The sequence below is a fragment of the Perissodus microlepis genome, chromosome 18, assembly GCF_051167445.1.
Source record: "Perissodus microlepis isolate ML-2025 ecotype Zambia chromosome 18, ASM5116744v1, whole genome shotgun sequence".
In the NCBI taxonomy this organism is placed as follows: domain Eukaryota; kingdom Metazoa; phylum Chordata; class Actinopteri; order Cichliformes; family Cichlidae; genus Perissodus; species Perissodus microlepis.
Window position 1 is genome coordinate 14,600,287 of NC_140478.1, and position 24,589 is coordinate 14,624,875.

The 24,589-nt window shown below is 41.4% G+C and overlaps 1 protein-coding gene across 1 annotated transcript in view; it reads right to left on the reverse strand.

Moving 5' to 3' along the window:
* The window catches only part of ece2a (endothelin converting enzyme 2a), a 106,326-nt gene that overhangs the window by 51,013 nt on the left and 30,724 nt on the right, over positions 1-24,589 (reverse strand). The gene's annotated exons all lie outside the window — the stretch shown is intronic.

Sequence of the window (24,589 nt, forward strand, 5' to 3'; positions counted from 1 at the left end):
TTGTCATCAAGCGCCACGTGCACGAAACCCGACTATCCAAATAAAGAGAACAAAAGAAATGTAAGGGTAACAAGATGAAAATAATCTGCTGAATGTAGATTCTCACCTTTTTGAATCATATGACTCAAATCATGCAGTCGGAGGAGGAGCAGTGGGTGGAGATTAGGGCTGCCACAAACGATTATTTTGATAGTCGACTAGTCTGCGATTAGTCGACTAATCAGATCATGCATCCATTGGACGTACAGCGTACAGCTTATTGCACCAGCAGCATCTGCTCTTATATAACTATCATTAGCTTACAGCTTTAAGTGTTTATGGTATGTGCTAACTAAAAATAAAGACAAGATGATAGTTTATTAAATTTTAATGAAATTTGCAGATTGTTTCGGTGAAGTTTAATAAACTCCTTGCTATCTAAAATATAACGGGACACCGGAGTATATTCTCGAGCATCTCACACTTCTGATAATCAGTTGTCTGCTTGACGTTTATTCAGCTGTGTAAAAACTATAACTTTAATCTCAGCCAAACCGATTTACTCAGGAACAAATAAAATACTAAAAAAAAGCCAAACAATAACATTTTGAAGTTATCTAAGTGACTTATATATATTTAACCTGAGAAAGACGGCGGTGGGTTTGAAAACTATTTGCCGGGAGTCCGGTGTTCTCACGGGCTCTGGTGAGCCGTGCCCCCGGCTAGCTATCGAGCTAGTGGGTAACAGACATCACCGAAAACGTCGGAGCGCTTTTGAAAATATGTGGTGTCTTGATAAACTGAGCAGATATTTGAGGTTTACACAGCTACATTCTCGCCTAAAAATATGTTAAACATTTATTTTGTGACCCAGAAAGAATAATAAGAGTAATATTAAAACTAACTAGCTGCCGCCATTGTTGTAAACTGAGCTGGGCTGCGCTATGAATTCTGGGACACAGCTTCTTCTTCTTCGGGTTTTAACGGCAGCTGGCATCCTTGTACATGCAGTGCTGCCATCTTCTGTTTCAGTCCATTATTACACTCTTAAATCCTACTACTTATTCCTGCATCTTTTGTGATCTTACAAAGCTTCAAACGACACGTCGACTATTAAATCAATCGTCGACGATTTTGATAGTCGACGTAATCGTGACTAGTCGACTAATCGTGGCAGCCCTAGTGGAGATGATAGGAAAGGAGGGAAAGAAAAGAGCAGGAGGAGGACTTGTGGGGGACATACACCATGTTGATGCACATGTTCTGTTTGCTGTAAAGCTGAAGATGTGTGTTGTGTGAAGCATGATCATATTTTCTTGCACTTTTTAAAGCACGCATGAGCATGCATCTGTATTTAAGAGTTATCCGTCCGAGGAGGGAGGAAAGTGTGATAAGGTGCGGGGCTGTGACATCCAGCAGCATGTTGGCATCGACACCTCGGTTGCAAACGTGTGGCTGGCGCTTGTTATCACCTTACTGCTTCTACTAATTACCAGCCTGAAAAAACCCCATGTGTGTCTGAGTGTGTGTGCAAGTGTCTGCAGCCTCACACTAAAAACACATTTGCCATTTATTTCGGTGTGTGTGTGTGCAGTACATGTGCAGATGTTGTATATTTGTAGCTGGAATTCATTTTCACACACTGACAGCCACAAACAACATGAAGACAGAAGATGTGAAACACAAGGCAATAAAGTCAGAATTGAAATAGCAAGAATATTATACTGAATTACATTAAATCCCAGGAATGAAAGAAAATTCCTGCACCAAATAAAGTGCTAAACTCATATAAATCAGCAGTACCCAAACTTTTTCATCTCATGTCCCCCTCAGCGCTGTAAGATGGACTAAAAAATTATCAAATGTTTGGGTTTGGACAACTTTCAACTTACTATGATTCAGTTGTGATTAGTTAAAAGTTTTAACAGAAGACTTGTCCTGCTGCTTAGTAATAAAGTCCACACTCTTTCAATTTAGGTTTTGAATATCAGGACATAAGTAGGCCCTAAAATTAGGTAAATAAAATTTCAGCAACAAAATCACATGACATATTACATCATGGCATTATTTGTTTAACGCCGAAGCAATGGGTGAAAAAATAACTACATCATTACTGCTTCCACAGGAATTAAGTGGGTACTTGATTAATTGTCCATCAGCCTGTGAAAGCACCGGCTGCACTCAGGTAAGTGTTAACACAATGCCAAGGATGAAAGACGTCAGCAATAAACTTGGAGTAGCAACTGTTGCTCCCCATCAATATGGGAAGGGTTATAAAGTGAGAAACACTATTCGCAAGTGGGAAACATTCAAGACAGCTGCGAGTGTTCCCAGGAGAGGACGTCCCACCAAATTCGTCCCAAGGTCAGATCGTGAAATGTTCAGAGAAACAGAAAACAAAAGCTACATCTCATTCCGTGCAGCTCTCAGTTAGCATGTTAACGTTTGTAACAACACAATTAGAAAAAGACTGATCAAATATGGCTTGTTTGGAAGTGTCCCGGGTAGAAAGCCTCTTCTGTCTAAAAAGAACAAGACAGGTTTACAAAGTTGGGTCTGAACAAAACCACAAGACTTGTGGAACAATGACCTTTGGACCCAAGTGCAGCACAAGCATTTCAGCACAAAGGCCTAAAACCAAGTGGTGGAGGGGTGACAATTTGCAGCCACTGCACCTTGAAATCATTGAGTTGTTGCCCATAAAGTCCTCTGTATACCAAAGTATTCTAGAGTCTAATGTGACGCTGTCTGTCTGACAGCTGGGACAGCTCGGTCAAAACTGGGTCATGCAACAGCACAATGATTCCAAGCACAGGAGCAAATCTACAACAGAATGGCAAAAAAAGAAAATAATCAGTGTTGTCAATATAATGGCCCAGTGAAAGTCCAGAAGCTTGTTCTTGCAAGGCTTGTTCAGTTTTAGTCAGTTTTCTCAGTACTAATAATAAATTAATTCTACCAGTTGAGCTATTCTTGCTGCCTGACTACTGCCTTAGTAGCCCTGAAGTACTTGCACCCCTGATTGGAAACTACTGCCAAAGACCTGACCTGTGATCAGTGTGCATTCACAGGGAAAGACGTGAGAGTGTGTGTTCCAGATATCAGAGAGCTGGAACCATGTAGTCCCTGATGGCTCTCCCCGAGAAGTTGGCTTCAGGACGAGGGAGGAAAATATGTCAACGCTGCTGGTCAGAGTCAAATAGTTGAACACTTTCTTTATGGATGACTGGAATATGAGAGGAGGTGCCAGAGTTGAATTACGCAGCCTCAACAGGTTATTTTAGGTAAGTTTAATCTCCCTTTGCCTCTGCCAAGAGCAACAGGCAACAACTTTGGAAAACAGACTACATGAAGAAAAGCAACCTGATAAAAAACATAGCCGGAGAAGCACAAACAAAAGTGGCTTCACCATTTGGGAAACATTATGGCTAATTTCACAATAACTATGCAGTAAAAACAAAGCCTCGCTTCATGCCCGCATTTGGTGTTTTACTGAGTAGATCAAATCACTTCTGCTCACCCTCTCAAATCCTCAAGCAAGCCAGACATTGTTTCCAAAGGGGTCTCCCCAAAGGCAAAGCTGTGTGTGTGTGTGTGTGTGTGTGCGCGCTCGTGTGCATGTTTTCTTTTTCCATGCACTTGGCTCCAAAGATGGGGTGTCACATGACGGCTCATTCCTAGGTGTGTTCACAACATTTATAGTTACCAGGCTGTCATCAAAGACACTACTTTCTTTTTGGGTCCGTGACATCAGCCGGTACCCCTGCAACCTCCGACCTTTACACAAACACACAGACTCTTCGATCTGCCTGCAAACACACAGCCAAAGAAGAGAAATCTGACAGGATTACTGCCACTATATTATATTCCGTGTGTAGGGAGGCTGTAAATAAACCATTTAAAGTTATGGGCTTAAACTAGAGTTCAGGCTGTTGGTTCTCATATTAATAAATGCAAATATTAAAAGAATACATTGCAGAACTTTATTTCACAAAACATCTCAAATCCTTCTTACTGCAGAATCATTAATTAAAAAAAAAGTATGATGGCTCTCTTGATGTGGGTGGCAAGCCTGAAAATGTTAAGAAATAGTAGATTAGGATGTTGGTGGGGTTAGCGAGTGCATGTACTACGTGTGTTTATGTGACAAAGGTTTATTTAGGACATCAGGCCAGTTTAGGTCAGTCTGGAGCCTGAAGTCTGTTTTTCCTCTGGCTGGAAGCAAGGCAGCTAAAACCTCCTGATAGCCAGAGAGTACATCCTAACTGGATTATTCAGAGTGGCGGGCTGGGAGACTAAAGTTAGAGGTGTCATTTCACCTCCTCCTGTGTGTGCATGTGTGTGATGGAAACTCTGAGTCCTCCTGCACTTAAAATGTTTCATGCCATTCCATCCAAAACACAAAAACAAACAGTGGCGTACAACAGTCATCTGTTTGCGACATATATAAACAGTTTGTTACTTCAAGTGCATCCACTGTTTTCTTTTCTGCATCCATTTATAAACTGTAATCCAACACAAACAAGTTTGTGTGTGTGTTTTTTTTTAAATAAGACAGGAAGTAACGAGCTGCCAGCGCTGAGAGAAATGTTGCCCAAACATGGAGGTGGTTCCTTCTATCAGTCAACAATGGTATCAGGTCACCTGTTTGACTTCACAAAGCCTTTGATATTCAATAAACAACATAACATGTGACTTGGACAGCTGTGGAGATACACCACAGGAAAGGAAACCTCAGAGGTAATCCACTGGAATAACACTGAATTCCTCTGCTTGTACACAGTTGGCTTTCCAAAAATGAAAAAAGTGCCAGGAATAACATTTCTGAACCAGATTACAAGCATGATTAACACCTGGCAACAGTTCTGTTATTTTCCACAGGTTTCTACACAGGTGTGCACCTCATTTATCGCAAACCTGCACATAATGCCGTTACAGCAGAATGTGCACTGGTAAATCTAAACCTTGTTGATTACAAAAAGTCTCAAAATAATTTTTTTCCGATGCAAATGCTGCAACAACATGGATTCAGACTCAAATTTAGAGCCTGTTTTAAAACAAAAATATATGGCTCTTTTATAATATATATATGTAATATATATGTATATGTAACTTGTTTACAGGCAGTTGGATATTTGACCTTTGAGCTTTAAGATTGCTGCCATCCACAAAAACAGCATCTCTCCAGAGTCCATCTATGGTAAGGAGGGGTGGTGGGTGGGGAACCCCTGCAAGCGAGCCAGCGGTGTGAAATATCAAAGCTGCTATCTCTGAGGTGAGCCGAGCACAGCAGTGGAAACTCCATGATGTCAGAGGCATGCATACTATTCATTCATATCCCAGATTGGTTTGGACACATTAAGGCGATCATTAAGGTGATGTTCGCATGCGCTCGAGCAACAACACCGAGCTCCGCCGCCCCCGCACGCCCAGGCTGTGGGCTAGCCTGAGGTAAACTGAAACCACGGTGACACTTCACAAAGCTCAGCTGCAACTCAAAAGCAACATGTTATACGTTAGCCTAGTTTAATGAAAATCGAGAAATGGAAGCAGAGAAGAACTTTCCCTTAGGTAGTCAACTGTAAATTTAACAATTGTGCGCATAATTGGTGATTAACTTTCACTGAGCGGTCGCATCGGGTCACGAGAAGCCGGCACGTGTGTGTGGGTTTCTGTGTGCACTGAAACACTAATGAACTTGGACAGTCACATGGGACCTTGTTTTAACCAATTATCTCTTGTTATCTTCCCTATAGCCCAAGTTAGCACCTACTCTTATCTCTTCACTGATGCATGACTGCTTAGGCCAATATGACGAAGCATTTTTACACAAACTCAAACACAAATATGTGGAGAGATTAATCGTTTATTTCTGTAGTTTTTATAGAGTTTTTAGGTAGCTGCAGATGACACAAGACCAAAGATTTTTTTAGTGCCATTAAGACAGCTTCAACAGCTTTCTAAAATATAATGTCTACAAGTCCTTCAAAATGTTAAAAGTATATATTCTAAGAGTAGTAGTATTAAAGATAAAAATGTGAAGCATCTAAAGTGCATAAAGTTTTATAGAGGCTGGTCTGTCCTGTGTACTGTAGTGTGCTTGGTGCAAAGATCCAGTGTGGGGGCTCCCTTAAATCTACAGTTTCTGACAGAGGAGTCCAAAGAGAGGTGGTGCCCAGAAAGACTTGGGTTGTATTTCAGTTATCTTCTGTGCTAACCACAACCCTGGGAGTGACTGGTATTATTTGTGGGTAAGTGGTGACATCTGTGGTCAAATCTCTGCATCCTCTCGAGTGAAAAACACCTCTTTCATCAAATCTCCAATAGATCAGGGATTTCCCTGCCACGTGACAGATTTATACAGCACCTAAATGTTTTTGTGAAACTACCCTAAAGGCTCTCTATTAGGGTTGGGCAATTGGACGAATATATCGACTATCGCCGAAAGGCTGAGCCCATCGGCGATCGTTTTTGCAAGGGCGATTTATTTAAGATTGCTAATAACGATGGTGCTAATAGAAACAGTCAACAGAAAATAATAATAATAATAGCGCTGTTTTAACAGCACCCTCTTTCATCTGCGAGCAAAGGCACCCTCCTCAGAGTGCGCCCAAATGCTTGTTGATGGAGCTGCAGAAGCTGGTGATAGCCTAGCATACTCAGCCAGATGGTGGACACGTACGTGCCCATGCAAGTTAGTCGTGTTTGAGTACTTTGCTCACACTATACGTCTACACAAGCGGCACACCACTTTGGTTACATCCTTTGGTTTACCTCTTTCATCTAGTTTAAAGCCAAAGAAATCCCAAATTGGCGACTTTATTTATTTTTTTAGTGCTGTCAGCATTAACGCACCGTCATCACGACTAACGCGATTAACAATTAACCCACCTGAAGTGCAGACTGACTCAAAATCCCTGAAATGTCTCGGTCAATGCATTTTGGGCAGTTTGTACAAAGTTTGTTCATTCTGCGCTCCAGATGGGTTGAGCGTGGTAAAAATTTTAATCGCATTAATTGTGATGACCGCGTTAACGCTGACAGCCCTAATTTTTTTGGGGCGGGGAAAGTAGTTTGTTCATGTTTGGACTTCTTCTGTGTTGTAAACGTGCAAATCAGTCTGTGCATGATTACATTGCTCCGCCCATCAAAAAGTCTGCGCATGCACACACATATCGTCCATCGTTGATTATTGGCTGTACAAATAATACTGAATTGAACTGAACTGAATGAATATATCTATTTTTACAGAAGAAATGAAACACATAAAAACACAGTTACGGTCTCTTTAGCCAATTTCTTCTTTCATAATATCTGTACAGGACTACAGTTATTATACGCACCTTCCTTACCAATCTAGCTAGCTGATAACTTAGTACTCTACCTTCTTATTTATATGCGATCACTTCAGGCTTCAAAACACCAAGATGGTACCAGTCCAAATGTCAAAATCAAGGCACAAAAATGTAGCCCACAAAATAGGTGATGTCATGATGGATGTGGCTGTAAAGTCGTCCATCTACTAACCAAGAAGGTTGGTGGCTTGATTCCATGGGCAAGATGCTGAAACACAAATTTCCCCAGCTCTGTCGATCAGTTTGAGTTTCAGTGTGTGTGTGATAGTTGGAAAGCGCTTAAAGGCATAGAGTAAAGTGCTGTATGTGTGAATGGGTGAATGTGCCCTGCAGTTAAAATGTGCTTTGAGTGCTCAGTTAGAGCACAAAAGCGGCCTCACTGAGCACCGGTCCATTTATATTTTACTGACAGGTAAGAGGACAGATGCCAACAGCATCAGATTGTTAAAGCTTGTTCAGCTGTAATTCAAGACAGTATGAGCCTGGAGAAGATTAACAGCGGAAACAGGTGAAATAAAGGTGGACAGAATTTCAGCCAACAATAGATGAGGACACTGGGGACATGTGGAGTAATAAAATTAAAGGATAGGCAGCGATAAAAGAGACGTCTGAAAAACAGGTCACAATAAAAAGGAAAACATGAAAGAGCAACAGAACAGAAACGTGGCAGGAAAAGGGAAGAAGAGGGAGTTGAGAAAATGGATAAAGCAAGATGTTAAAGAAAGTGTGAGATGAAGGCGGGAGAGTGAGCAAAGGAGAGAAGACAACAACTGAGTGAACTAACCAGGCTCGTCTCAGTATGTCAAACTAAGTACAAACCCAGTGTTCTTGCAGTCACACAGCCAAATAAGTCATCAGGTGGAAATCTGAAAACAGTTGTGTGGTTCAGCGTGTGTGTGTTGCATTTGGCATCTCTGACACCATCTCTGCAGCAACCCCAGATTTAGATATTCTTCACTGAAATTACTTTTTTTCCAAGCAGTTTCAGATGCTTCAGAAAAGTTGCATCAGCAGCCAGATAAAATTCTCTCAAAAGCTCGGCTCTTCCGGCAAGTTCTCCTCACGAGTGTCTTCTTCGCTCCACTCACAAAAGCAACTTCAGTTATGTAACCGGGCATACAAGATAATTAGCGACTGAATAATTAAGTGTGTGCCCGTGATAGTGTGACTGTTTGATGGAGTGTGAGCGCGTGTGTGTGCACGGCTGCATGTGTCTATGTGCCTGTGTGTATGAGTGATGGAGGACTTTTGGAAGGACTCCACTGTATGAATCTGCCTCTCTGTTGTGGCATGTCGCCTAAAGCTTCTATCTGATCCAAAACCACCAACAGGCACCAGAAAGGGGAGCTTAGTAAATGGCAACAAGAGGAGGGAGAGCCATCTTTTCTCGCTTCATTTCGCCAGAACTAACAGTTATCGATAGCCGCCCACCTCCATCTTTATATTACTATTTATGCCTTATTGCCAGAATTCATACAATACCAAGAGTCAAGCATTTTCAACAAGCACTTTTTAATTATTATTTTTTAAACTGGAAGTGCGAGTGCTTTACACTTCAAACCCTGCGCAAGAAAAACACTCATTGGTGGAAGCTGCAGCTCTACTGGCTACATTTAAAAATCCTCTCCGTGCTTAACGGGGTCACATAAGAGCCAAAAAACCAACTGTGCTGGTGAAAGTTTGGAGATCAAGAACAATGGAGAGAGCACTAACAGTAAAGGGTGGGCAGCTGTCAGACAAAGTGGGCGAGAAGACGGCACTAGGGGAGACTAAAAGTGGGAGTAAAAGAGTGAGACAGAGAGACGATGTGAGCCCAAATCATGCAATGTGATCTCCCCTCGCTGTGTAACTCAAGAGCCAGCGGGGGGGCAAACACACAGGATGAGTCAGGTGTATCACTGCAGATCAGCTGACAACAATGACAACAACTACAACAACCGATCCTTCCTCAACATAATAAACGATGGCACAATTAAGCGAGTAGATCGATAACTACGATGACAATTAACTATTCATGCGGCGGGTCTATTGTGTCCACTTCTCTCTGACTACCAGTTTTCATCCCACTGAAGTGGCTGCAAAATAAAATAATGAAAAAAGAAACTTTCATAAGATCCATCAACAGCCCACATACTGCAGCATATCACAGCACGCTCTTCATCACATCATGGCATCCTCTGTCACAAACACAGCTGCATGACAAATTCAGATCTCTGGATGTCCTCTGAAGGGAAAGGACGTGTCTCATCACATCTCCGATAGATCCGGGTCTTTCCTACCATGGATGGCATCGATGCAGCACCCAATATTTTTTGCGGACCCATGCTGTGGGTTTTCTATTGCTCTGGGGAGAAAAGACACTGCAGTGATTTTGATATGAGTGGTAGAAAAGTAACCTTAATGTGGCCACATTTCCTGTCTATTTAAGTCTTTCAGGGTTATTGCCACCTTAAGCATTGAGTTGGCCTGGTTCAAGAGAACTGTTTTGCTGCCATGGGGAATCATAGCAACTCCCAATGTCTTTGCAACAGAATTGAAGCAGGTATAAAATAAAACAGAAACAAATTATGAAATAAAAAACTCAAAACAACAGCACTGAAAAGTCTGTCGGAGGAAATAGGAGGGGAACAAGAAGGAGAGAGAAATAAGATTTCCGCAGTAACTCAATCAGCTGGATAGTAGCTACAAACAAAGACATTCGAGCCAACAGAACTGTAATAAGGAGCTGCTGTAGCTGTCATGTCAATATGGACAAAAATCTCTGAGGATAAATAATTCAGGCCGTTCTGGAGGCAAACCAGGGTCCGATCAGGTACTAGCAATGATAAAGACTGATGTGAGTTTGCATTGCTGTTCTCTGGGTAATCCAGCTTCATCCTACTGTCCAAAGATAATGCACTTGGTGGGATTAGGTTAATTGTGAATATAAAATACTACTAGCCCTGTGACAGGCTGGTAACCTGTCCAGGGTGTACCCCCGCCTCTTGCCTTATGCCAGCTGGGATAGGCTCCAGCCCCCTTGTGACCGTGAATTGGATGAGCAGAGGAGAATGGATGGATGAATTGAATTAATTAACAAATATAATTTCATTACCATTTTTGTATTTTTTGTACAGATTTTTTCTAAATCATACAACCAAAGAGACTATATACTAGTCTAGTCTACTAGACTTTTTTTTTTTTAACACAGGTGACTATCTGGTTTGTTTTTACTAAGTATTCAAGCAAGACGGTTTTATGTGCACCTAAATTGCAGTTGCACATATATCAATATTTATTTTTCCATCAGGCTACACTAGAGCCTCAGCCTGTGTGTGTCCCCAGCTGTGCTGCTTGAGTGGCAGTGTTTTAATCTGTCAGTCAGTGGCGTTGCAGCAGACTGGAAGGTCGTGATTCAGCAAGAAATTGAGGGTGTGCATGTGTGTGTGGGATCAAGTTTGCAGGACTCAATTTTTTCATCCTCTTTAATCTGAGATTAGTCCAGCTCACCTGTACTGTGACCTACAGCACACACTTATAAAATAGGGAAGTACAGCACAGAGAAAACAGACACAAGATAAACGTTTCAATGACATTTTGGAAAAAAAAAATCTTATTTAAATGAGGCCAAAACCAGTGAAGTTGGTAAATAGTCTGGCACATGCTGTGAACGGGAAACACAAAGATAACAAATACACACACAGACATGCGCGCAGACATTATGTGTGAGGGGAAAGAAAAGGTAACAGCAGTGTAGGCTTTTTCAATTAGCCACCTACCAAGGCCGCGTCTGTGAGAAAATGAAACGGCAAAAAAGCACAGGTATTCACAGGTTTAAACACACAGGCATGTATGCACACACGCACACCACTGCAAAAACCATTGTCACACAAAACTGCACTTACACATACTCATACTGGCCGAAACTTGACTTAACTGGTTAATTATCTGCCTGGTTGGCAGGCAAGTTTGTCAGTTCAAGGTGCCTGCGTCTATATGTAAATGGCTCTCTTGCTTGACCTTGGTGCGATTATGCAGTATGGATCAGGTTTCAGTCCACCGTGGGAGCTTTATGGCTGACCAAGCATATTGATTGCTGCAGGAGGAAATAGCATGTCTCCCTGCAGTGTCACAGTGTCACAGCCTGATCTGAATATGAGATTCAAGTCAAAGGCCCTTCTAGAAATCTCTTAAAGTCTCTAAATCATTCGGCTCTAAGTTGATGATTGCACTGACATATGGTTGACATATCTGCAGAGTTGGGCTTCCAGGGAGCCTCCTAAGCAGCTGAGCTCAAGATGAGGCTCCAGAAAAGTAACGTAGCTAGTAACGTAACTCTTCCAGTTTATAATCCATCACAGGGTGCAATTCACAGGTTATAGTACGTGCAAAGACAAGTGTGACCCGGACCGTCTGCACAATACCGGTGAAGACTTATTAGGTGACCATTGTGTGCAAGTTTAATGAAATTCTGAATAATACTTTCAACTCAGTTTTATTTATACACCAAATAACTACAACAGTTATATTACGGCACTTTATACTGTAAGGTGAAGAGCCTACAGTGTAAGAGAAATTCCCAATGATCAGATGATCCCATATGAGGAAGCACTAGGTGTCGATGGGAAAGAAAAACCTCTTAAAAGAAAGAAACCTTCAGCAGAACCGGGATCAGGGCGGGGCAGCTACGTGCCTAGACTGGGTGGATTATTAATGCAAAGCTGAAAACAAACCCAAAGAAAACTTCACTGATTACTGAAATTAGAACAGTAATGTGTTACGACAGTGTGTTACACCCAACTGGTCCTAAGTGTGTCAGGAACACTTTCTACTTAAAAAGGCAAATTTAAACCAGTATTCTTAGCCTTGGTATTACAGTGGCGACGCCGTAAAGAAAAAACATGATACGGCATTAAAAACACTTTTTGGTTCGTAAAGAATGTCTTTGTTTAGCATCAGTTCCATCCTTTCAAATCTCTAGGCTGCATTTAACATTACCCAGAATGGTTACTGCAGTGTGTTCTGGTATGATAGTGTGGTTCGCAGTCACCAATGAGCAGCTGACAGCAATGAAGTTGCTAATGAAGAATGAGTCAGCCTCTGAGACAGGTTGGTGGATGAAGATGGTAATTAATACTGGATGCTTCGTCCCCTCCTCTGGTCTGCTGCTACATGCAATATGCCAATGCGTCATTGCTACTCTCCATCACTGTCTGACAGACACACGCGCACACACACACACCGATTCATCAAATCTTCCAGCTGCTTGGCTGATACTTCATGAGGAAACTGTTATTTATCATTTTGCGATTCAGATCTGTCCATATTTATTTAACTCAAGCTCTGAATATTAGAAGATGGGTGAAACAAGACAGTGCTACAAGTGGCTACGATAAACATGAATTGGACTGTACAACATGATACATACACAAACACGTACAAAAACAACACAACACACAGGATAATCTGTTCTCACTGAATCATGACCACTTCCTGTTTGGCAGATACTGAGTGTTCTTCGTCCATGAGAAAAGTAAGAACTTGAAGTGGAGGAGGTGAGAATGAGGACACGATGAGAAGTCCGACTTTGTTTGAAACAATATCAATTTCACTGGTATCTCCCAACTGGAGAGCGCATTATGATACATAGCGCACAGGACGAATGACAGAAAATCTCCCTGAAGAAATATCTGTGACCTTTTACTAAAACTGCTCATGACAGGCCAACATTGTGATGTCACTAACTTAGCCTTGAGGAAGTACTTATATGGGCATGGGGAACAGGAACTCCAAGAGGAGCTGTGAGTGTCACAGATAGCTGGACGGCTGCTGAACAGCTCTTTCCAGGCTGCAGTGGATCGAGAGATAGTTATGAATGACATTCATTTTAGTGGAAATGAGAGAGTGAGGGATATGAATGGCTGGGGGTATGAATGAGGATAAGAGCGGAGGAATTTAGTGGGTGGGGTAGAGATTGAAAGGGAAGAGATGTAGAAGAGGAGCAGGCTTAGATAGAAAAGTGTGAAAAGGCGTAATTGACAAGTGCAAGGATAAAAAGAGGAGAGAGCAGGGGATGGAAGCGAGAGGGTGGTATGACGTATTCTGGAGTCTTTCTCCAACTCTCTCTTCTCCCCCCTGGTTTTCTCTATTAGGCATCTCTGCTGCAGCGTTGACTCCAACTGCATACTTGATGAGAAAGCCAGCACAGGTCCCAAGTCTCAACACACACATGCTCTGTTTGACAAGGCAGTGCCAGACTAAGCGCTGAATCTGGCACCAGTCTTGAACTGCTACCAATGACACACACACACACACACACACACTCTGTCTGCCACACACAAACACACAGCAGAGAGCAGGTTACAAGAGTGTTTCAATGTTTTCAACACTGATGCTGTGCTGACGGATGGGCTGACGCCAAAACTACAAAAAATAACTGATATGAAATCATAATGTACAAGAAATACAGTTAAAAAAATGTTAAACAGCACATAAATAAATATATCCATCCATCTTCCACTTATCTAATTCATTGTGGGGGCTTAAGCCTATCCTGGCTGTCATAGAGTAAAAAGTGTGGTACATGCTGGACAGGTTGCCAACCTGTTGCAGGGCTAACACTGAGAAACAGAGGCCTACGCCTACAGCCAATCAGGAATCACCAATGAAACTAAGACACCAGTAACGCAGGCCTAAAGAGTTGTTGGCAGCCATGTGGAAAACACCAGTCATCTCCAACTGGTTGTGAGTGGTTGCTGGCAGTCTGTAGCATGAAATTGGTCACAAAGACATTATATGGTGCTGCACTGTAAATTTGCTTGTGATTATGCATTGTGCTTTGGTAGCTAGCAGACTGTCACGGTCATCTATAGTTTGTATGAATTATTTGTCTGCAAACACTTGTAAATTACTCGCTAAATGGTAGAGAAACTGTGAAAAGTTTTATCCAGTTTCGAAATTGAAACCATTTACGTTCAAAGTAAAAGTTGCCCGATTTGAAATGTGTTGGTTGCAGCAGCAAGACACAACTTTTACTTTGATGGTGAACGTTCTCTGTTTCCAGTTTGGTTTTCAGGTTTCACATCAGCTTGGAGACTAAATCGCGGTTGTTTTCAGTCACTGGCTTCCATGCAAACTATGGGTGACCCAAGCAATCTACTAAAGACCAAAGAAATCACGAGGGTTTTGTTGAAGCACTATCTTTGCGACATTCATTTCATGTGGTGACAGCCCATAACTTCCAGCAACCACTTGCCAATTGGTCAGAGAACACACATTTTCCTCTGGCAATCAAAGGTTGCCAGGGACTGATCTCTAGTCCGATGTGACTAGGGGATAACAAGCATGTGTTTAGACTGTGAGACATGGGAGAAGATGGAAACAACTGATGGATTTGAACCCAGGACCTGTAATGCAACAGTGCTAACAATCACACCACCATGCCACCCCTCATTAGCCAAGCCGAAATTTATTTAGCATTTAATTAAACAATATTACATTAACACAGCCTTTTCTCCCCATAAAGACTACTAATGACCTCCACTGTCCCTTTAATGATGAGTTTTGATACCTCAGTATATATCAATAAAAACGTGGTTTGACGGTTCCTCATTTTTCCAACGATAGCCCCAGGAAGGTCTATAGGCAAAGATCAGCCTCACTACTTCTGATGCACATCCAGTCATTTTGTTCTGGAAGCCTGAAATATGACAAAAATCATTCAGTTCAAAAAAGAGAAACAAGGGTTACCCCTAGCAGGCGTCCAAAGGGAAAAGAATTTAAAAAGTTATCAGCATTAACATTAAGATACCTAATTTCATTTTATGCTGAAAGTGGTCAGTGTGCTTAGTATATATACTATCTGCTTACAGATAGTGTTTGTGTCAGCGATCTTCTTAGACAGCTCCTGTTGTTGTTATGAGAGAGAACAAATGACAGTTGTAGAAGCTAGCGACTGGCTCACTAATCAAGCTAGGGTAACACAATACAAAACCAATGCATGCAGTATCTGTCTGTTCATCTTCTTATAGTTGCCTATCAGGGATAAACTGAGCTGGACTAGATGCAGAGAGATGCACAGCAATTCACGCTCACATCTACACCTATGGTGAATTTTATGGAGACCCATTAACCTCACAAGCATGTTTGCCACTGGGGGAGGAGGCTGGAGTGGCAGGAAGCCATGCAACAAACAAACACCAGGTGAAATTGTGTCCCATTTCCTCTCCCTAGGGTCAATGTATACTGCCTGGACTGATTTATTACAATCATGTATTGTTGTGATGGAGATGTTTAGGATGTAGTAATAATATAGCAGCAACATTATTATGGACATGCACACAAGTATACACACTGTATACACCTCGGTATCACTGTCTGTCTGTTGCTTTGCATTTAAAAAGCCCTGGGTGAAATGAATTAAAACAAAAGTTAGATTAGAGTCTGTACATTGCTGGCACTGCTCTGCTTTCGGCCAAACCTCTTCACTGAAATCCAGTCTTTAAGTGATGACGTGATGAACCCTGCTTCTGGGCCCAAATTACTCTGCGTTTAATAAGGCTGTTGTGTTTTTTACATGTTTTAATGCTTTGTATCTTGTCCTATTTAATCTCAACAAGCCCCTAAAAACAGTCAGTGTTCACTGTCGGCCTCTCTCTGTTTTTATTATTGCTAATCATTTTAAAGCTCAGTTTTTAAAACCTTACAATGTAACTAGAGCCCAAGCAATGCAGCAGTATATAAATGACTAACCTCGTATTGTGGATGGATTATCTCAGTTGTTCTCCTGACTGAAGTTTGGTCCGTTTACGAGCTAACTCCCTGCTAACTTCTAACTCCGTCAAACTTCATAAATTCTGTTTTCATGGATGCCTGGGCCCAGACACGGCTAATGACGTCAGACTTAAAGACCGGATAGTACTTTGAGCTATATTTTTAGCATGCTTACATTCGCTACAAAAGCTAAACAACGTAAGTAAACAAAGTAAGAGTTTAATGTCAACCTGAATTGTTTAAGTATCTGACATAAAAAAAATCTACCAAATAAAACGTGACACTACCGGCTATGTTGATCCCTTGTAGCAATAGAGTTTGCTTATTAAACTTAGACCAGGGGTCGCACGCGAAGGGTTAACTGATGGCACGACCATAGCTGGACTGGCCATCCGGCATACTGGGCATTTGCTCGGTGGCCCGGTGACTTTTTTTTTCTTTGTAACGGTATAAACAATGAAAGGTGGTGGATTAGCCAGATGCTGGTCGGTGTGTAAAAATAACTCAGTTGTTTGGTGGTGGCTATGGCGGTGCTTCCTCCGATTCAGTAAAATTAGCAAGTGGTGGAGGACAGCAGGTGGATGAGAGAAAGGGGAGGAAGGAGGAGGAGAGCCCCGAGGCGGCCGCCAAGTGTCAGGTGAACTGAGCTTCAGGTAAGAAGTTATGAACTGCAGTCTATTTGGGTCAGATATAAACCAAGTTTAGGTGGAGTTTATTTTCGTTGTGCTGACTTTTTACAGTCAGTTACAATAACTCGTACTGCGTGCTAGCTAGCATGGCGGAGTTTCTATACAGCTGGGTGGGTGCTATGATGTTACTGATGTTGAACTTTATTTTATTCATAAGGTTAGTTAGTAGAGTTTCCAACCGTCCCGTAAAAAGACGGAGTCGTCCCGCATTCAGAGAAAATATTATGCGTTTCGTGTTGAAAAGGGACAGTTTGTCCCGGACTTCAGCTAGGATGGAAAAAGACACAAAGCTGGAGTTATTCTGTCTTTGCTGCACAGCTGCCTCTTCTCCTCTCATTCTCCCCCCTCTCTCTCCTGTTTCTTCTTCAATCATGAAACTGATCAATGATCAGCTGATCAGCTTCTCTCTTGTTTGTTTATCGCCCACTTTGCGCCAGAAAGAGGAAACCAGCAGCAGCACGTTTGATCAGCTGTTGTTAGAATTTATTTAATATTAATTTCTAGTATCAGCTGATGTTTGCTGGAGCCACAGCTGTAAAAGCTGCTGGTCATGATATCGGTTTGGTTATCTGGTGAGAGGGAAACATGAAGATGAAACCAGGAGATGTCCTTACTGAATCATCAGAGCTGAACAGGTGATGGAGAAACAGGTTTACCTTTAAGGTGACATGAATGAGTTGAAGGGAAGTTATGAACTGTTTCTGAGTGACAAAGTGTTGCCAGGGGGGCCAGGTAGGGCATTAACAGGGAGAGAGGGGCACAAAGAAATACTTTCTTATTCTCATTTAAAATGTCAAGCTTTTATTAAATAATTATCTGAAGCTTACAACCAAAGTTTTTATCTGACGTAAAAAGTATAGAAATCATACATATAACATCGAAGCAGCTGGAATCCACAGCTGTGCGTGTTCATGGAGCTTGCATTTTCACCTGCTGGACATCACTACCTGACAAGTTTAACTGTCTTCAGAACATTGCAGAGGCCTTATTGACAGGATTTGGCTCTACATATCTGTGTGAGCAGGTTTTCTCTCACATGAGTGTCCTCTGGTAGCCGTCTGAATGCTGGACACTTGGAGACCTGTGTCTCTGAGTGGGAGACCAGAGATCAGAGTGTATTAACAAACATGCCATATTGGCCCAGTTTATTTTTCTTATCATTGTTGTGAGGAGACCATAAATAGCATTTGCATTTTCTGTTGTACAGTTCATTTGCTGTTATGGAGTTCTTGTTATGGATAAAAAGTGTCTTTTTTTTTTTGTTTCAAAATAGCTGATAACTATTCACTGATAGCTGCCAACATCTGCGAACAAATATAATTCTATAAAGTGGTTCTGTGTAGTGTGTAACCATTAATATAGAGCGTTATTAAATTTATTGCTAATGCAATCATATGGCACACTGACTTCTGAGGAAATTTTAAATGGCACTCCTCATCAGAAAGGTTGCCTACCCCTGACTTAGACAATCTAAATTTAGACGTAGTAACAAAACAACAAGAAACCACCTGGTTAACTCTTCAGTAGCTAGCCATGGTAGTTCTGTAACTAATATAAATAACCCATATTTGGGTCAAACAATTCAAACGCAGAACATATTTAAAGTCCAATGCCCTGGCTACATCCCCTAGAAATACACAAATAGATTGCATACAGAAATCTGAGTCCACACACCCTCAACCCCATCACCTACCTACTCAAACATATACAAGTGGAGGATGGGGTGGTGGAGGGGCAGCAAGTAGCAACGCGGAGCAGCAGCAAATTACAAATTGTGAGTTTAGTATAAGACAGGAGGAGCAGGAGTCATGTTATGTGAGCGTGATGCAGTGAAACTCGAGCTGACTGCCTCGAAGGCTTTGCCTCGTTTCGAGTTTGTTTGCCACTGTTTGCTCATCATTACATAAATATTTTCACTTCATAATAAATTAGAATGTCTTGCTAATATTAAAAAACAGAGGATTTTTTCATAAAACAGATGAAATTAAAGGTATTCTGAGAGAGAGAGAGAGAGGAGCGTGTGTCTTAGAGATTAAAAAGATTAAAAAGCTTTACTTTATAATAACCTGTCCACCTAAAAGCAGAGCATCTAAGCAGCCCCTCCCGTCCTCAATAAGCAGTAATACTAATATTACACAAGATGCACACAAAATACACAAAATGCCCATGAGCAAACCCATAAAAAAAGAAACAATAATGCTGAATGCAGATTAAAATCGGTATTTGTGGATGAACAGCGGATCAGCCTGGACATAACTTTTTTTTGTCAGGGAGTCACTGACAATCACATTCAAAGCTTCGTAGGAGTCTGAGCCAGCATGTTGGTATCAGATGGTGATGTCATGCTACTGGAGGTTACCACACTGGAGTCCTCTGACCGAGCAGTCCTTATTTCTAGCCCAGGAGGATGATCTACGGTGAAGCTATCACCTCTCAGGGGGATATGGGGAACAGTTGCAATGGTAGCTGGGAAATGTAAGAACCTCTGAGTGAGTTAATGAAAAGTTCAGCAAAACTGTGAATGAGTGTGACCTAAAAGAGGTTGCCAAAGTAAAGACAACCCCAAACATTATGGATTTATTGATGTCGTCACCAATACAACTCTAAATTCATTTGTGATGTTAATTTGAATGACCATGGGGACAAAGGTGGCAAAAATCATAGATCATTTCATTTTTTCAAGCAACCTAAAAAAAAGTATCTTATCTTACTGTGAGGTTTAAAAAACAAGTAAGAAACCCAGACTTATTCTTTACATAACACACCCTGCTCACGATAAGAGTTTTCCCACAGAGTGCAGCCCGTGCAGCCCTCAGCCTCAGTGGGGCAACTGCATAACCAAATTAGAGTCTGAAATTAATTATCTCTTTGGGTGATTTTCAGCTCTTAACCAAATTAAGCTACTAATTAAGTGAAAAATGCAAGAAGGACCGGGTAGCTTAGCTTACTTACATTTTAATGTGAACACACAAACACAGTAGCATAAATCTTAATTGAGCTTATTTGGTCCAAACCAGTCAGCAATAAGTAATGTGTCGGTACGCTGTCTTTCAACTGGAGCAGAATTTGTTAGGTTATCTCAACACAAAAGAAAAGATAAATAAATGAAATAGTAAAATACAACACAAGGACAACAAAATAAAAATACAATCATTATTGAGCAGAACACAAAAAAGCAAATATTCCTAATGTTTCTAGAAGTGTCTTGTGTCACATATACAGATTCTGACACATACATGTTTTCAGTACAGAGTGAAAGCTCGGTAGCATTACTAGCTGCAAACATTCAGCTTCCTATGGTCCATCTTTGAAGCTTGAACAAGATCCTGAATGCATATAAGCCACAGCTCTGTGTCACTATAATTACCACATAAAGTGTGAACAGAGTTATTTTAACATCATTTGTATACTTGTGAAATTTGTAGCTAGCATATTTGCTTTTGCATAGATTTTGCATGGCACTACATTTATGAATCATCACAGAGACCATTCCTGATAAAGAGACTTGGTCTCCTAAACATAATGAAGGAAAATTTGGCTGCCATTCCTCCCTTGTGGAAGTGATCACTGTCACATAGCAAGATAAATTTAGTATCATACTGCAAACCATGACTTAACCATAACTGGGCAGTTGCTGCAAGTGGAAATCATTGAGGCTTCTTCATGCACACTTTGCTAAACAGTTGGTAAAATTGGTCGCAAAGAGTTTGAGTGGAAGACACCAGGTTGTCCGTTAATACTCACTAAGCCAGGCGATTGTGAACATTGAATAAAGTGCAACACAAACTGGAGAAGGAGAAGCTTTTCCATTAAACTAAAAGTTAAGCCTCAAGCTTGTAGCCAGTACATCACAAAGGTCAAACTTTTAGTCTGAAGCCAAGTTTGCATCGTGCTTTTCACATTTTCATAACAGAAACTATTTGGCCAGTGTTTGGAGACAAGTCAGGCTCTTCCATGCTAGTTTGCGAGGCATCTCCCAACCGGTCACTTTTTTCCCACATGACCAACGGCTGACCGGTCTCTAGCCTGTGTGACTGAGGCCTTATTAACTCCACATTGTCACCAATGTAGGGTTTTTATGCATCGAAAATTAACATCAAGTTAACATCAAGTGGTTAGTTGTCATCTGTCTACAAACCCTCAATAAGGAGACATAACAACTAAATTGTCAGCATGCATCAGATAATAATAAGTCTTTCCCCATCATGCATCCAGTAGTCTTGTTTGATGTTTTAGAGAGATCATCCATATAGAAACTGAAAGCAGGTTACAATATTTCATCTTGTTGGACAACTGTCCTTGCTCCTTGCTAAATAGTGTAAAGCTATACTCCTACTTCATCTGATTTGAATAGTTTTATGCAAGATGGGGCAGATCTGTAAGCCAACAAGCCTTGTTGGAGTCTTTCTTTTCTCTTATTAAAATATCAGTAATAGACAGCTGACATGTTTGTGTGGTAGTGCCCAATATAGCCAGGTCGCTCTGTCTAAAGCAGCCTCTTGATAAAGGTGTTCTGCTTATTGACGTCTGTTGGTTGGATAGAAGCAAAAAATAGCAGGCATGCATGCTAAACAAGCTAACTATCACTACCTGATGGAAAAGTGGAAGCCAGGACAGCCTAACACTAATTCTAAAGCTTAGAGTTTAAGATTTGGAGAATTCATATTTGGGAAAGTGGCTCCTAAATAATTTCACAATATGTGACAGCAGTGGAGATGGTGTTCCATGCCTAAAGGCTGGTGCAGGAGACTGCTGGGTGCAATTAACCATCCCTTTACTCATGACTAAACTGGAGTGTTTCTTGCTGTCATACAGTTGAAACACTAAATCATCTGGGAACTTTTCTAAATTCTCTTCCCCCTTCAACCTCATTTTCCTCATTCATATCAAATCACTGCTGGGAAATGCTCTGGGAACGAGATTAAAACCTGAAAAAATGGCCCGAATGAAAAGAGTTGGTGGTTAGAGACTGAGAGGGGTGAGTACTCAGAAAGATGGCGCAATATAATGCTTGGCAAGGGTAAAAGTCTGCTGCCAAAATGTAGTTACATCATTGCAGGTCAGCGAGGCAAAGAGTAATCACGATAGAGATGAGATGAAGAGGGGATGAGAGACAGAGAGAGAGGGAGGAGGAAAGGGGGAGGAGAGGACAGGCAGACCAGATGTCAGCTCCTGAAGATGAAAATGAGCTGGACCGGCAGCAAAGGCTGATTTACAAATACATGCCATGTAAAGCAGGGGTGTGGGGGTGGGGCAGGGTTAATTTGAAAAGCGAAATGAGAAATCGAAACAAAAGCGAATAAAGTCCGTACACCCACAAAGCCCACGGTCAAACAAAAACCGAACACCAGCTGATCACTGGCCAGAAAAATTAAGACCCAGACTGTGTCGCATCAATTGCTGAGACAAATGAGCACATCAGGCTCACCAGTAGAGAAGCACAGTATCTTCCTCCCCTCCTCTATCCCCTCCACTTTTATACTTCCACCAGTCCTCTCTCCACCTCTATCTAATATGTATTATGTAACCTGGGCTACAGACTCTTGAGGAGAGGAGGGTGCAGGGGATAAAAAGGAAAAAGACTGTGTGCCAAAGGTAAAGGCAGAGAGACAGATACATGCAGACAGGCATAGACACAGACCAGAACACACAGCATGCACAGGAGAAAGAAAGAAACAGAGGTGTCACGCTCAAGAGCAGTTGCCATGAGTCGTGATGAGATGTTTAAAAGAAATAAAGGAGCTAAGGACAGACTGAAAAGGAGAAAGACAGAGGTAGAGACAAGAGTCAAAAAGCTGTTTAAAGAGTAAGGAATAAGGGAGATTGTGAGACAGAAGACATTTTACTAATAGCTTTAGTGAAAGTAAGGAAAATATTTAAAGCAAATGACTCCAGACAAGTAGACGGGAGGGGAAAGAGATGCTGCAGTGGATGTGACAATGTTTTAAAAATGTAAATGTGTGTGGTACAAAACTCTCAGATTCTCCCGTCATGAAATAGTCAAGGGCTGAGCACTAATCAGCTTCACAGGCAGCAACTGTGACTGGAAACACATTTATCCTCCAAGTGTAAAGCATCACAGGCAAATGGGACGTGGGCTCTTTAAGCTAAGAGCTCTGTCCTGTTCCTGGGACTGAGGAAAGCTCGGAGTCAGATCTGGACAAACCACCATGAGAGACACACTAAGACAGCCTATGGCATAACACAGCACCGTTGGCCTGGTTGGGGAGGCACAGTTTGAATATGTGTACCGTAGTCTGCGTGTGTGTGTGTGTGTGTGTGTGTGTGTGTTGGATTTAATCTGCATGGGAACATGCGGTCTGGAAAGACTCCCAACAAGGGGATTTATGAAAATCTGCAGTTCAACTCTCCTTTCTCCCAATCTTTCTTCCTTCATCCCTTTCCTTCCTTCCATCCTGCATTTTTAACCTTTTTTCATGAACCCAATAACTGATGCAAAGCTCCTCCCTCTTACTAGTGGCCATGCAATCTTAGCATAGCATTTTAATTAGCCAAAACAGGCCTGCTAACCTTTGCATTTCTTCATATGTTGGAGAAGTGTATATGTAGTTGCATTAAAAGCAGATGTACAAATGTTCAAAGGATGGGTTAAACAGAGTGTTTATGTGCAAGCAATTAGACCTCTAATGATAATGATATAACACGCCCAGCTAACTACTAACTAAACATATAAGTGACACTATGTTATTAGTATAACCTTTACACAGACTGCATATAAAAAATGGACCTAGCCTCTGTTACGGATTCAAATATTGGGGATGGATACAAGAGGAAAAACCACAATAACAACACTGGTCCGGCCGGGTTGAGTCAAACGATGATTTTAATGATCACACACGTGGGAGATGGACACCGTACGCAGACAGCATCAGATCTCAAAATGGTGGAGCATTGATCAAACTCTTATAGCCTCTAGTGGCCCCCACCTAATCATAAAAGCCTAAACATTCACATTCTTTCTCTCACACAGTGCCTAAGCTACAACCTTGGCTCCCTGTTTATCTGCTCCTGCTGAGATGGGGCAGAAAACTCCAGTATGTTCTGTTCTCTTCTAATCAGACAAATAAGGCGATGACTTTCTGCAAACACTATTTCTTATAACTCAGCAGTATAATGCATCATAAAACAATATCATTCATTCACAATCAACCAGCAGTCTAATGTAATGCAAATCAGCTTAACAAATGCAATAGTTATCACCTTCTTCTAATTCAGGAGAATAATGCAAACTAAAACTACATAATAATTCACCATCTTTAATTAAGGGTCTAACATGGCATAAAATAATATTATAATCTGACACCTCCATATGTGAAAAGTAAAGTCAGTGTGGAAGTGCATTAAACCATTCTTCCAAGTCTAAGAGTGTCTACAGTTTACATACACTCATCATGAACCTGAATATGATGGTAATTTTAGGCTTTTAATGCTTTCTGTGAATGATTGAACAGCATACATGTTTACTGACTTTAGAAAAAAAGAATTGGGTCACACAGGGTCAGAAGTCTTCATACAGGTTAAAATGTATGCATATGCATATACTCACAGAAATCTTTCGGTAAAGTGGTGCTGAAGGTTCTACATTGTCTTTTAACTTGACACCTCCGGGTTCTATTAAATCCTCGTTAGTGAGCACACTTGACTGCAACTGTTAGTTTCTCTTTGCCAGTATGAAATGATTGTTTGACAACACACACTGGATTGTCCAATGCTCAGAACAACAAGAAAGCCCAAGGGAAGATCAGCGAAGATCAAAGAAAATTACAGGCGTAAGGACTCTTGAAGCCATTTCTA